The 13,987-nt window shown below is 40.7% G+C and overlaps 1 protein-coding gene and 1 non-coding gene across 6 annotated transcripts in view; both read left to right on the top strand.

Moving 5' to 3' along the window:
• Window positions 1–107, top strand: LOC142872834 (U6 spliceosomal RNA). The gene has a single exon (XR_012920920.1). It is a non-coding gene; the product is annotated as a U6 spliceosomal RNA (small nuclear RNA).
• Window positions 108–11,707: 11,600 nt separating this feature from the next.
• WDSUB1 (WD repeat, sterile alpha motif and U-box domain containing 1) overlaps window positions 11,708–13,987 on the top strand; it is a 39,935-nt gene continuing 37,655 nt past the window's right edge. For 3 of the 5 annotated variants that reach the window (XM_020288470.2, XM_012745282.3, XM_012745278.2), the window contains exon 1: window positions 11,708–11,851. The gene's annotated coding sequence lies outside the window, so the exon portion shown is untranslated. Of the gene's footprint in view, window positions 11,896–13,821; window positions 13,844–13,987 lie in introns of those variants that run through there. The other 2 variants (XM_012745279.3, XM_076005564.1) reach the window with 2 other exon arrangements.

The following is a 13,987-nucleotide window of genomic DNA, read 5'->3' as shown; positions in this document are numbered from 1 at the left end:
GTGCTCACTTTGGCAGCACATATACTAAAATTGGAACGATACAGAGAAGATTAGTATGGCCCCTGGGCAAGCATAACACAAATATTTTTAAATTATAAAAAAAGTAGAAAACCTCAAGAAATTCACCAAAAAACCTATTATAACTAAGAAAAAAGTTCAGCAAGATTACAGGATATAAAGTCAAAATCAATTGTATTTCCATACATAGCAGGCTCTCAAATAACATTGTTTCATTTGACATCATTTCATTATAAGATAGATAAGAAAAAAATGGATTCCTGGCTGGGGCCACTGTTCACCTGGAGTTCCCATGTTCTCCCCGTGTCTGCATGGGTTTTCTCCAGGTACTCCCATTTCACGTTGGCATATCTAAATCATCCCAGTTTGAGTGAGTGTGGGTGTGTGTATGAATGTGCTCTGTGATGGGTGATGGAATGGTGTCCTGCCCACGATCGGTTCTTGCTTTGTGCCTTGAGCTACCAGGAGAAGCTCTGGCTACATGAGTCACTGAACAGGAATAAGCAAGTAAATTATTTTCTTACTTGTTTTTAATAATCTTTCTTAAATGTATGTGTAGTTCACATTTATTTCAGTGTTTAATATTAAAAGTGTTTAGGTCTTTATTTAGAAGTTTGGTGATGTTTTTGTGGCCAGAAATATGCCATGAGGACTTATTTATATCAATTAGTATCAATTATTAGCCGATGGTAAAATTGGTTTTGTTATATGATGTTTTGCTTAAAGTTGCAGTTTGCAAGAACCTATCAATGGCGTTAAGTGAGGACTTACTAAGCTAGCAATGAAAAATCTGCAAATGAAATTAAGAAAACAATTCCATTGAGAGTAGCATCAAAAAGAATAAAATACTTAGAAATAAATATGACAAAATAAGTGTAAAACTTGTGCCCTGAAAACTATAAATCACTGTGGAAAGAAATTAAAGCAAACCTAAATAAATGGAAAGATAGACCTTTCTCGTCTGTTGAAAGATTTAATATTGTTAATATGAAAGTGATTCCCCAATTGGTGTACTGATTCAACACAATCCCTATCAGAATCTCAGATGGTTTTTTGAGGAAATTGACAAGCTGTTTCTAAAATTCATATGTAAATGCAAGAGACCAAGAATAGCAAAAACAGTCTCGAAAAAAAAAAAAAAAAACTTTCATGAAAGAGGATCAGACTTGCCGCTTTGAAAACTTACTAAAAACTTTACTAATCAACATAATGTGGTAGTGGCATAAGGATAGACATGTATCAATGAAACAGAAGTGAGAGTCCCAAAATAAACCCTCATCTTTATGTCCAATTGATTTTGAAAATGGTACCAAGGCAATTCAAAGGGAGAAATAGTCTCTTCAACAAATGGTGGTGGTATAACTGGATACCCACATGCAAAAGAATAAAGTTAGACCCCACTCTCAACACCACACATAAAAATTAACTTCAAATGGATCACAGACCTAAATGTAAGAGCCCAAACTAGAAAGCTCTTGGAAGAATGCATAGGACTGAACTTTGTGACGTTGGGTTAGGCAAATCCTATTTATATATTATAACAAAAGCACAAATGTCAAAAGAACAAAATAGATAAACTGTACCTTATGAGATAACCACTTTAGAACCACTAAGATGACTATAATGAAAAAAGACAGACAATAACAAATGTTGGTGAGGATGTGGAAAAATTGGAACTCTCATACATTGCTGATGGGATTGTAAAATAGTAGGCTGCTTTGGAAAACAGTTTGGCAGTTCCTCAAAAGTTTAAATATTTACTTGCTGTATGACCCAGAAATTCTACTCCTAGGTATATACTCAAGAGAATTGAAAACATATGTCCACTTAAACACTTGTGCACAAATGTTAATAGCAGCGTTATTCCTATTAGCTAAAAATTGGAATCACCCCAAATTCTATTTGATGAATGAATAAATAAAATGTAGTATATTTATACAATGGAATATTACTTGGCAATAAAAAATAATGAAGTACTGATATATGCTATAATATGGATACATCTTGAAAGTATTATGATTAGTAATAGAACCAGTTGTAAAAGATCGTATATTATATGATTCCATTTACATGAAATGACCAGAATAAGCAAAGCTATAAGGATGGAAAGCAGATTAGTGGTTGATCAGGGTTGGGGGGATTGGATAGTAACTGCTAATAGGTATGGGGTTTCTTTTTATAGTTATAAAAATGTTCTAAAATTAGATTGTGGTGATAGTTGCACAACTCTGTGAATATACTAAAAACCATTGAATTTCATACTTTAAATGGATGAATTGTATTGCATACAAATTATATGTCAGTTAAACAATTCCAAAAAAAAAAAAAAGACTCGCTGTCTCACTGTTGAATTTCACGGTGATAGAATTATTGTGGGTGTGGATACAAGTATTGCCTCTTCCCTAAAGGAATATGCCTAAGAAATTAAGAAGTCACAGGAAAGATGAGGCATATTAAAGATGATCCAGGTGGGGAAAAAAAAAAGTTCAGGCCTGTTATATATTGGTATGATAGGAGACTAGCTCCTGGGTATGATTACTCTACTAATAGATAGGTAAAAGCAGACAAGATTCATTTAAACAATAAAGGCTGTGAGAGTTGTCGGTACCAAAATGGAGTCACTTGTGCCAAACCCTAACAAAATGGAGCCAGGAGGTCATAAGCAAAGTGCCCTCAGGCATATGTGCCTTAACAGGAACTGCCCGGAAGAACTTTCCCAACAGGAAGTTCCAGTTAAAGCTCCTTCTAGCAACCGCTGGTACAACCAATGAACAAATGCCACCAACTGTGATGAGCCCCAGTAGCCAATGGTTTTTGTTTCAAAACAGTTTATGTGGATCTCTCCTTTTTCCGTTTAAAAGAATCTCCTTTCCCCAACCCCCTTGCTATTCTCAAACAACCTCTTCATTTGTTTTGAGTTGGTCTCTCTGCAGCTAAATGTAGTTTGATGATGCTTGTGGTAGAGTTCTAGAAACGCTGATTTCATAACCGTCACCATGTGAGAAAAAATACAACTTCCCCCTCACACACAAAGAGGAACACTGTGCTGTGCTAGCTTCCAGTGCTCAACAAGGGCATTACAAAATAGATTAAATAAATGCCAAAAGATAATTACAAGGCACAAGAGATGTGCCTCAGCACTTCCTTGAGGCAGAGGCAACCGGTGTAAACCAGCCCTGACTGCTGTACACCTGCCTTAGCTGACCTACAGTAAACACCCTTTAACTAATTGCAATACTAAAGTCTCCGCCTAATGAAGAATTATATCATTAACATAACGTGGGTTATGTAAAAGCACATGATGATTGGACTGCCCGTGCTTGACTTGCTTCGGTGTAAATATGCGTGATACAACATAAAATCTCTAAAGTGACTCAGTGGGAAAGGATTTAAGGCAACACCTGGGTAGGTGGGGCGGACCTTACTCTTCAAAGAACTTCTGCAGCTGCCCCAGGAGTGAGTGCCCTGTGAGTAACCTCCGATAAACCCATCTAACTGGCCAAACTGGGCTTGTCTGAGTCACTGGTTCCTCTCTTGGCTCCATCTCAGCTTGGGATGGCCTGCGGGGGTTGGGAGGGTGGGGTGGAGAGGGGTGGTGTTTCTACACTTTATAGTCACCTGTGATTTCCCCAAAATACCATGGAAGACTCCACAAGACAAAAAAGAAATCTATATATGTCAGAAAAACAAATATTTGGGTATTTTTTATTTGGACAAGAGAATTTGACTTTAACTTACATTCCTTTGAATTTTTATATCTTTGGACTTCAATTTTCAAGGAGATTTAATCATGGGCCTTTAATTTCATCTTATTGAATTTCCTAACAGGAAGCAGTTATAGCAGCTATAGTCACATTTTGGTCGTTTTGTTGCTGGAGTATTTTAACGTAGTGATTTTCTCCCACGGCAGAACCTCTCCTGAGCCAATGTGGACAATATGGTTGCTCCTAATTAGAATGGGAAAGAGACTAAGGAGTAACTGTTCAGCTTTGGGTACCAAATGGCCCTAGAATTGATTTAATTAATACACTGTTTTGGCCCATTTCAGAGCTTTCTGGGGCAAAATCAATGTTGACCTCTGTTGATTCAAAATGACCCACAAAAGAACAGTAGCTGGTATTAGGGGCGTGACTCAATGAAGGTTAGCAGCAAGGCAATCTAGGAACTCTGGACCTTGGGGGATGGCCATGCCCCCGGCTGGCCTTGCTCAGTGAGTTAAGTGGAGAGAAGAAACAGCCGGGGAATGTTGCGGTTGGAAGCACATTTCCTGGGTTTGTGTTTCCCGTGAAAGGACCTGGATCAGTGCAGCACTTCGGTCTTCCCGCCCCTTGCTCATGCCTCCCCTCTCTGCTTGGTGGGCTAAGGGTAAGGACGGGCTTGTGTAACTCGGCGCCTGCCCCAGTCTCTCTGGCCTGCCACACAGTGTGTATGCTGGCTGACTTGGGCTCTACTGCAAGCCGGGCAGTAAAACCTCTGCCCTACCGGAGGAAACCTTCAGTTTTCCTGCACTTACTGGGGTGAGCATGTCTGTGTAATCCTGGGGTTCAGAATTAAGTCCATAGTTGTGTCCCTCACCCATGTCTCCAGCTTAGACTTCTTCAATGTCAAAGGGAATAATGTGATTTCTGTCTGTTGTCTCTGTTGCCTCTCTTCACTTGGCATGGAATTCAGGTGGGGAAAACAGACGCTATTTATTTGCTTCTTCAAACTGTAACATATGTAGCTGGAGCACATCAACTGATATCATGGAGTCAGAGAAGACTCTCACAGATGAAACACCATTGGTCTCAGTCTTGAAAAATGGTTCAGACTGTAATAGTGAAAAAAGATAGAAAAGTGACTCCAGGTAAACGTACACATGTTCCTGGTGTGTTCAAGAGACCCCCAAGAGTGTGGGATAGCTAGAACAAAGTGTAAGAAGAGAAAAAGGCAGTAGACAAAGCTTGACGGGTATTCATGGAACAGAGAGCTTATAGCACAGAGGGTTATATCAGGGTCACAAACAGTTCTTGCTGAGAAGCCAGCCTGGGGAAAGACAGAAAGTAGGACAGTTCTCTGGGTCTCAGTAGCAGGAACTTGAGCAGAGCTTCTTAAAGGCCCTGCTGTAGAAATGACACAAATCCAATCACCTGCATCCTCATGCAAAGCCACTAAAAGTCTCAAATTCTGGAAGATACTGACTATATGCTTAACCCTGGAAACTTGTATAGTGGAGAGGGGGGTGTCCGGGAGGGCATTTTGACAGTTCTACTAGGACCACGTGGAATAGGAGAGGGGCAGTAACCCAAGGGAAGAACTGGAGGCTATTACCTGAAGAAGAGGAAGGAAGGGTCTGCAGGGGAAAACATCAAATGTCCACTACAACAGTTTTATAACATGCTAAGGCGTTCAGAATTAGTCAGTTGCCACTTATTGAGTTCCTACTTACACGAAGCAAGTGTTTCCCAAAAGTGTGTCCCATGAAACTCTTCCCATGAGATGTTCTTAAAATATAGATGCCAAGATCAAATTAAGTTTGGGAGACACTGCACACAATGTTTCTCCTCTAAGAGAACTATGGGCATTTGCAGGATAAGGTCTAAGAAGTTCCTTAGCAAAGAGTCCTGTTTAACTTTATTTAACTTAATCATGTCCAAACTTAACTACAAAAATCATTTTTTTAAAAAAATCAAATATTAACACCTCACAAGTGGGAAGTATTGAGTCCTCTCATTTGATTCTCAAAGCAATTGTGCAAGGTATTTTAATGCTCATTTTACAGATGAGAAACCAAAAACAAATCAACAACCACCCCAAAAACTTCCTCAAGTTTTCTGACTTCATAAATGGGGTCACAGACCCAAATGCATGCTTTAGCCACCATGCCACAGCCACCCAGCTGGAGGACACAGCGGATGGGTTTGGAACAGGGAAATCCATGACTGGTTTTATGCTTTTCCAGGATCCTCCGTCCGAGATACGGAATCCACTGCATGCAGTGGGAGTGCGTGTGTGTGAGTGGGACGGAGGGGTGGGAAAATAGGTTTGGCGATTATTGTGGCAATTTAGTGAGAAGTGGTAAAGGAGAAACTGAACTTAGCAGCCTCGGAGATGGAAAAGAAGGTTTGGGAAGTTTGGGAGAGATACAGAAGTCAGTGTCATCAAGACTTGGTTACTGATTGGATGTAAGGAGTGAGGGATGGCTCCTAGGTTTCTGGTTTGGATGGCTCTATATGTATAGTAGCATCATTAAAAACAAGCAATTCGGGAGGAGAAGCTGGAAGAAAAGTTGAAGTAGAAGCTTCCCCAGAGTCAAAGTGATACTATTCTGAAAAGAAAGTAATCAAATTACAAGCATATTATAATTGTCCCATGCCCTAATAGTTTTCAAATTTTGGACAGATAACTATATAATGAGATTTGAGTGTAATCTAACTCATTTTAAGCAAAGAGATATTGTGCTGGCATATTTCTATTATTAATTCACTGAAGTGCTGAGGGAATTCTAAACAATTTAAGTTCAGTCTTAGTTACTGCACTTAAATCTTTCTAACAGTTACCTAGTTGCAAAACCAAGCACTCCAGAATTTAGTGGCTTAAAATAACAATCTGCAACTGAAGGCTCATCTCTGCTTCATATGGCCTGAGCTTCGGTAGCTCCACCAAGCATTGAAGGATCCTCTTCCAAGAGGGTTCACTCACAGGTACTGGCTATTGGCTGGGAGGTCAGCCCGGATTAAGGGTTGGGGCCTTCCTTCCTCCCCATGAGAGCCTTTCCTTGTGGCCTGGCCTTCCTCACAGAACGGTGGCTGGGTGCTAAGGGAAATGACCCAAGAGCTGTACTGCCTTGTATGATCTAGCCCTGGAAGTTATACGGAATTCTCTATTGCCTGAGGCAGTTATAATGACCCATCCAGTTAAGGGGAAGGGACCCTCCTCTTGATGGGTAAGTGGCAAAGTTCTGGAAAAGCACGTGGGATAGAAAATATTGTCATAGTCACTTTTGAAAAACACAACTGGCCACATGAGGTATGACATTTATTGTATTCTTTTAAATGTGACAGTTCTATTTCCCTCTTCCGGTTACAAACTAAAGAAAAAGTCAGTACAACTAAAGGGGTGTCTTGATTTTTTAAAAATTTTATTTAAGAATATCACGGGGGTACAAATATTTTTGTTACATAAATTGCTTTTGTACCATTTGAGTCAAAGTTATAAGTGTGCCCATCACCCAGATAGTGTGCATTGTACCCATTAGGTGTGAATTTACCCATCCCCCTGCCACTTGCTTGATTTCCAGTAAGTGTTATTTTCATGTGTGCACACATGAAAACCAAATAATCTAGTTAAAATATAGATCTAACACTATTTGGCCAATTATTAATAGTTATCAGGAGGTAATAGGATGCCTAAGACTGGTACCATCAATACATTACATTCCAGACTATAACAGGCAGTAAACTGGACACATGATTTGTTAATTCTCTAAGTTGAACTATTATTAAGTGAATTTGATTTATTGATGTCTATAATATATTCTTATGTAATCAAAAAAACATGCATTTGAAAACAAAAATGTATTTTTTTCCAAATTGCATTTTTAACATCTTGAATTCTCTTGAAAAACAATAATAAGATATCTGAAAGTAGAGAATTTGAAGAAATGAGACAGAAGAAGAAAACAAAAAAAATTTGAGTTATGGGAAGTTGAAATTTAAAATTTCATAAACAAGGGAAAATATTTCCTGTACATAGAGGAAGAAAAGGGCACAGTTGGAACTGCAAAATTTCTGTAGTATGTACCAAATACCAAGTGTCATATGCATCATCACATTTTGTTCTGATATTATTACTTCCAGCCATATGTGTGTTTTCTATTGCCAGGCAGTTCTCACTGTGCCCAATATACTCCATCCAAATTCCCACCCTTTGCTTGGCAGCCCCTGGATGTTCCCTTTTTCTGTATGGAACTACAGCTCCTTCCAGAATTCCGACTCTGCCTACTTGATCGCCACACCAGGACTACAGCTGGTTTAATGAAAAGATGGCCAGTTAGAAGGTGTAAAGTTTATATAATGGCAAAGGTTACAGGAAATTGAGAGAACATTTCATAATGCAGAGGATAACAAGGCAAGCTCCCAGGCAGAGTGACAGCCTCCCAGGTCCCCAGAGTTCTCTAGGAGGCGCTGGCACTGCGGATGATACTAGCTGCAGAGAATGGATGATTACATCAGATATGAGAATCTCTGCGCAATTCTCAGGGGCATTTTAAAAAACTTCTCTCACCTCTCTAGATGTTCAGAAATATGTGAAAAAAAAAAAAACTTCTTTTGAAGTATAATGTACATACACAAAGATACACATATGATGTGTCAAGCTGCATATGTTTTCACAAACTAAACACCTCAAGGGAGTTTTTATACTTTAAGCTCTACCCTGCCCAACTGTTCTGGAAACTCTGATGTCTGATCTGCATACAAAGCAAAACAACCTCAATATATTCCAGAGTATTTCCTGTGAAACTGGTTATGTCCCAGGCTCATCCCTCAGCTGGCCCAGGCTTCAGGCCTATTTAGGACACATCCCTACACCCACCTTTTCCAGTTTAGCCAGCACCTATCAGTTTTCCCTCTGCTTATTTACTCTCGATCACACATTTTAGTAATCAGTGGCTCACTAATTGCTTCACAGTGTTCCTATTGCAAATGAATTTTGAGAGCATGTATTGCTTACTATTTAATCAAAAAGTTAGTTTTCCATTAAACATATCATTTAAAATTGCTTTCTATCTTCCTGAAGTAGCATTATTACAAGGAGCAGAACTAGAAATTAATGATAAAATGGAATTTTTAAAAAACTTATGCTCTTTATTCCTTTTTTCTTTTATTTTCAGAACATTATGGGGGTACAAATGTTATACAAATCTTGCCTCCCCTCCCCCCTCGAGTCAGAGTTTCAAGTGTGTCCATCCCCCAGATGGTACGCATCGGACTCATTATGTATGTATATACCCATCCCCTCCTCCCCCTCCCACCTGCCTGACACCCGAAAAATGTATTTTCTTTTTTTTTTTTTTTTTTAACATTTTGGTTACATTTTGACAGGTACAGAATTAAAGCAAGGAATGCATAAAATATTCAAATCTTTAATATTCCGAGTCAAAGGTCCAACTACTTTAACACTCTGTCCTGTGAGATAAAATAACCAGTTCACTCATGTGATCAAAGATCTCTATCAATTCTTATAAATTTATCTTTATAAATTCTGTTTCTATGGTATATTGGCAAGATATTTTAGTTGTCTCCCAAACTGCAAACCTGTAGATTGGAGACCAGCTACAACAGGGCTTCCTTCTCTGAAAATGCCTGTCTGTAGGACAGGCAAAGCTGACCATATTGGCCTTGAGGTCACATGCTAAACTGCTGGCATTTGTAGGCAGGGATTTCTTTTACACATTTTACTTGAAGAATATTATAACCAATTTTGCTCATCAAATTAGTGAAGATAAAAAAGGCATTACTCAAGTTGGGCAAGAATATGGAGAGACAGGCACAACTACATGTTGCTGAGAGCATAAACATACTACCTCTCTCATTAGCAGTATAGTAATACTTAAGAATCTTTACACCCTCATGCCAAGTAATTCCGTTTCTATTTAATTACATCCTAAGTACATATTCATAAATGTGGATAAAGATCTATGTACAAAGATGTTTAGTCCAGCATTATTTATACCGAGAGCAAAAATGTCGAAACAAACATCCATTAACAGGGAAGATGTTAAATAAATTATGGTATGTTTTCATGCAGACCATTAGGCAGAAAAATAAAGCCAATGAAGAATTTTAGACATGGAAAATGCTCATGATAAAAGTTTATGTTTAAAAAGGCAGCACGCAGGACTTTTTGTAAAATTATTGATATGAGTGAAAGACTGAGAGGAAATATCTCCGAGTGGGTTATCTTTGAGTGATGTGATTATTGGCTATTTATTTTCATGTTTGTATTTACTATTTTATTTATACAATCAAAAATCTGTTTTTTAGAAAAATACTGTTTTGATAGTATTTTGGAACATAATTAGGTGTTGAAAGTCTTAATCATGATGTACTCTGTTAATTTAAAAATCACAAGAGCTTCACAAAATCATGAATTTTTTTGTTTGTTTTTTGTTTGTTTTGAGATAGAGTCTGCCTGTTGCCCTGGCTAGAGTGCAGTGGCATCATCGCAGCTCACTGCAACCTTAAATTCTTGGGCTCAAGGGGATCCTCCTGCCTTAGCCTCCTGAGTAGATGAGACTACAGGCGTTCACTACCACACCTGGTTAATTTTTCTATTTTTTGGGTAAGATGTGTCTCACTCTTGCTCAGGCTGGTTTCAAACTTCTCAATTCAAGCAATCCTCTCACCTCGGTCTCCCAGAGAGCTAGGATTAGAGGCATGAACCACCACGCTGGGCCCCAAACCATGAATTTTGATGTTCCCTTTCCTTGTAGTCTTTTTTATTACAAATAATTTCCAATGATCTCAATTTCATCTTTATTTATTTATTTATTTTTGAGACAGAGTCTCGCTTTGTTGCCCAGGCCAGAGTGAGTGCCGTGGCGTCAGCCTCGCTCACATCAACCTCAAACTCCTGGGCTCAAGCCATTCTCCTGCCTCAGCCTCCTGAGTAGCTGGGACTACAGGCATGCGCCACCATGCCCAGCTATTTTTTTCTATATATATTAGTTGGCCAATTAATTTCTTTCTATTTATAGTAGAGACGGGGTCTCACTCTTGCTCAGGCTGATTTCGAACTCCTGACCTCGAGCAATCCGCCCACCTCGGCCTCCCAGAGTGCTAGGATTACAGACGTGAACCACCGCACCCGGCATTCATCTTTAAATATAAGCATTTTAGGTTATTACTCTTCAAAGATATGATTTTGGTTTCCTTAGGCTGACATGTTTTTAATGTTTCCTCATGGATTAAAAATTAAAGAACATTATAAGATATTATATTATATAATATATAATAAAATATATTTTATAAAATATTAAATATAAAATATGTATAATATATTTTAATATATTAAAAGCTATCTGTATCTTTGATTTTCATCTGAATACAGTCCTAGCCGATGTAGTGCATTTAGTTAACAAGTGGTAACATGCCTAGGAACTTTTTTTTTGGATAACTTTTTAATCTCAAAAGGGACTGACAGGACCACTTTGTAGTCAGTTACACATGGAACCCACAGCCTACTCATGGGGCACGGAGACACACTTGGGAAGGCTGGAAGAAAGACGCATCGGGCTCTGATGATACCAGGAGACCAGTGACTGGGGCCCAGGGGTGAGCAGCCAGCCCTGGAAAGAGAGCTCTGGGAACCCTGAGCACAGAGGCGATGGCAGAAGACACCGCGCCATGGACCGCGCAGGGCTGGGCTTGACAGATAACGCCAGCAGTCCGGGAGACTGGTCTCAGAGGAGAACAAAGTGCAGGGAGGAGAGGAAAGAGACTTAAAAACTTTAAACTGGGATAACAGGACAGTTGATGCAGTGCCACCTTTGAAACTACATTTTAGGCGTTCACCAGGTCTTGGGACCTCAGCTTCATCAACAGACAAAATTGCACTTGAAGGTCCTCATTAAGTCATCTCAGCTTGACCCCAGAGCCAGCTGGAGCGAGACCGTCTAGGCCGGGCCGAAGGTCGCGCATGCGCAGCCGCGCCCGCCGGGTGGGCGGGGCCTGTCCGCTCTATTTGTAGGTCTGCGCGGGCGTCGGCCCCGCCCGCCTTACCTCCACGTCACGTGACCCGCGCTGCCCGCGGGGCACCTGAGGGCGGATCTGGCGGGTCCCGGGTCCTCCAGGTGAGAGGGGCCGCGCCCACGGACCAGCTTAGCGGCGGCGGCAGGTGCGGGAACCGCCTCGCCCGGGGCGTCTGAATTTCCCGTTCCCTGGAATCCTGTTTTAAGCGCGCAGTAGGGCCGGGCCGGGACCCTCAGGGCTGCGCGGCGCGGTCGTGCCGCCCCGGGGCTGGCGGGGGCCTGCCGGCGTCGGTGGAAGCCCCAGCTGGGCGCTGCCCGGGCCCGCCGCGGGCTGACCCGGCGTCTGAGGCCGCCGTTTTGCCTCGGGCCGCTCGGTCCGCAGAGGCCTGGCGGGCTCCGAGAGTTGGGCGCATCTTTGGTCATTTCGCGCGGGGGGGATAAGTCGCGGGCTTTGTCGTGGGGGTGCTTGGCTAGTTCGGGTTTGGTTCGCATTGGGTGGGGATGCATGTGTTTACACTGGCCGGTTGGCCCGGTTCGCCCGGGGGGTCAGCGTGTGGCGTGACAGCGGAGGCCCGAGTGGACGCCCACACCCCGGCAGGTAGGCGTAGGCTTGAGGGCGCTTTTCAAAACTCTTAAGCTGGCGGTGGCCTCCGTGTTTCCAGCCGTCCGAGTTCAAGCTGCAGAGGGAGCTGAGTGCCCCAGGGGAGTGAAAGCCAGAGTTTGTTTGGAAAAATCACCTGTGTCTGCACTTGCACAGTTGGGATTTTGGGAGTTCTCCAGAAAGCACCACCTGATCTGTTGTTTTCAGTGCAGTAATACAGGCGATAATCTCCCAGAAACTTTCGTGTTTGTTTTTTAGACCTTATTAGAGTTTGTTTGACAAAAGGAGGCTGAACTTTTGGGTATTAAGTGAAGGTGGGAAAGGCATGTTCCATTTGTAAATATTTTTTTTTTGGTAGAGATTTCCTTATATAAGATTAGAACAAAATATCATGAATTTCACAAGTCAAGGTTATACCTATTCCTTCAGGGCTGACTACTGTCTCATTCCAAACCATTTTTTCATTGTCAGATATATATGTATATATTTTGATTTTGGTAGATTTATTTTCTAATCATTTCATATTGTATTTCATGTATAATATTTAAAGGCTGAAATTCAGTTGGGTTTGAACAAAATAAATAATATTTGAACATGTTAGGTGCTTGACACAGTTTTGCATAGTATGGATACAGAAATGAACAAGATCGATAAAATACTCCTTTGGAATTTGGGGAAGAAAACAAATATCTGATGATGGTGGTAATTGCTATGCTGAGAATTAGAATGTGCTAGCCTAGAGAGTGGCTACTTTCGGGAAACCCTCTCTGAAGAGGGACACTGAAATTGAGATCTGAATGGCAAATAGGGTCCCAAGAGCAGAGGGAAGAGCATTTCATTTCAAGAAAACTGCTTTTCTGAAAGTAGAAGACTGGGATGAATTTGACTGGGGAGGATGGAAAGAAATGAGGGAGAGTGGCAAGAGTTGAGGTCTGAGAAGTGGGCAGGCAAGAATCAGATCACAGATTGTTTTATTTGCCATGGTGAGGAGTTTGGATTTTATTTTGAATCTGTAAGTTTATTCTTGAGTGCACTCTGGTGAAGTCTGTTTTTTGCCACTCTGGTTTTCTTCCCTTGGTTTCCTTGATTTATCTATAGTAAGTGCCTCATCTCACATCTTTTATATCATTTTATTCTTTATCAGGCAAGATGACAAACCATGACAAGGTAGCTTTCAACACTGCCGCTTAAATTTTCAGTGAGACCTTTGTTTTTTATGAGCAAATCCTACAGTTGCATCTTAAAAGCAGAGCAAATAGCCTTGGCTCCACCCTGTGGAAGGAGCAGCTGAGACAGTTTGAGTTGGAGATTAGATCTGGAATGAGGCAGTGTTGGGAATTAATTAGTTATGGGAAAGGCTTCGAAGGTGAAATAAATACCTTAGGTTTTGAAAGTTCAACATCAAATCAGTTTGAAGTTATTTGCGAAGTTTCTTTTTCAGGAGTTGTGAAACTTCATTGGCATGGGAGCGGTGACTGTGATCGTCATCAGAGGTTATAGTCTTATAAATGTTTTTTATTTTTCCAAGCTATCCTTATCCCAAGCAATAGATTGTCCTTTAAAAATATTATAGGAGCTTTCATTGAACAAATTCTTACATTGATTTTGGCCTTTTTATATGGATTTGAGTTGCTTTT

This window comes from Microcebus murinus, chromosome 8 (genome assembly GCF_040939455.1).
Source record: "Microcebus murinus isolate Inina chromosome 8, M.murinus_Inina_mat1.0, whole genome shotgun sequence".
Lineage (NCBI taxonomy): Eukaryota > Metazoa > Chordata > Mammalia > Primates > Cheirogaleidae > Microcebus > Microcebus murinus.
Note: the sequence above shows the minus strand (reverse complement) of the source record. Positions and strands in the feature narration are given on the sequence as shown.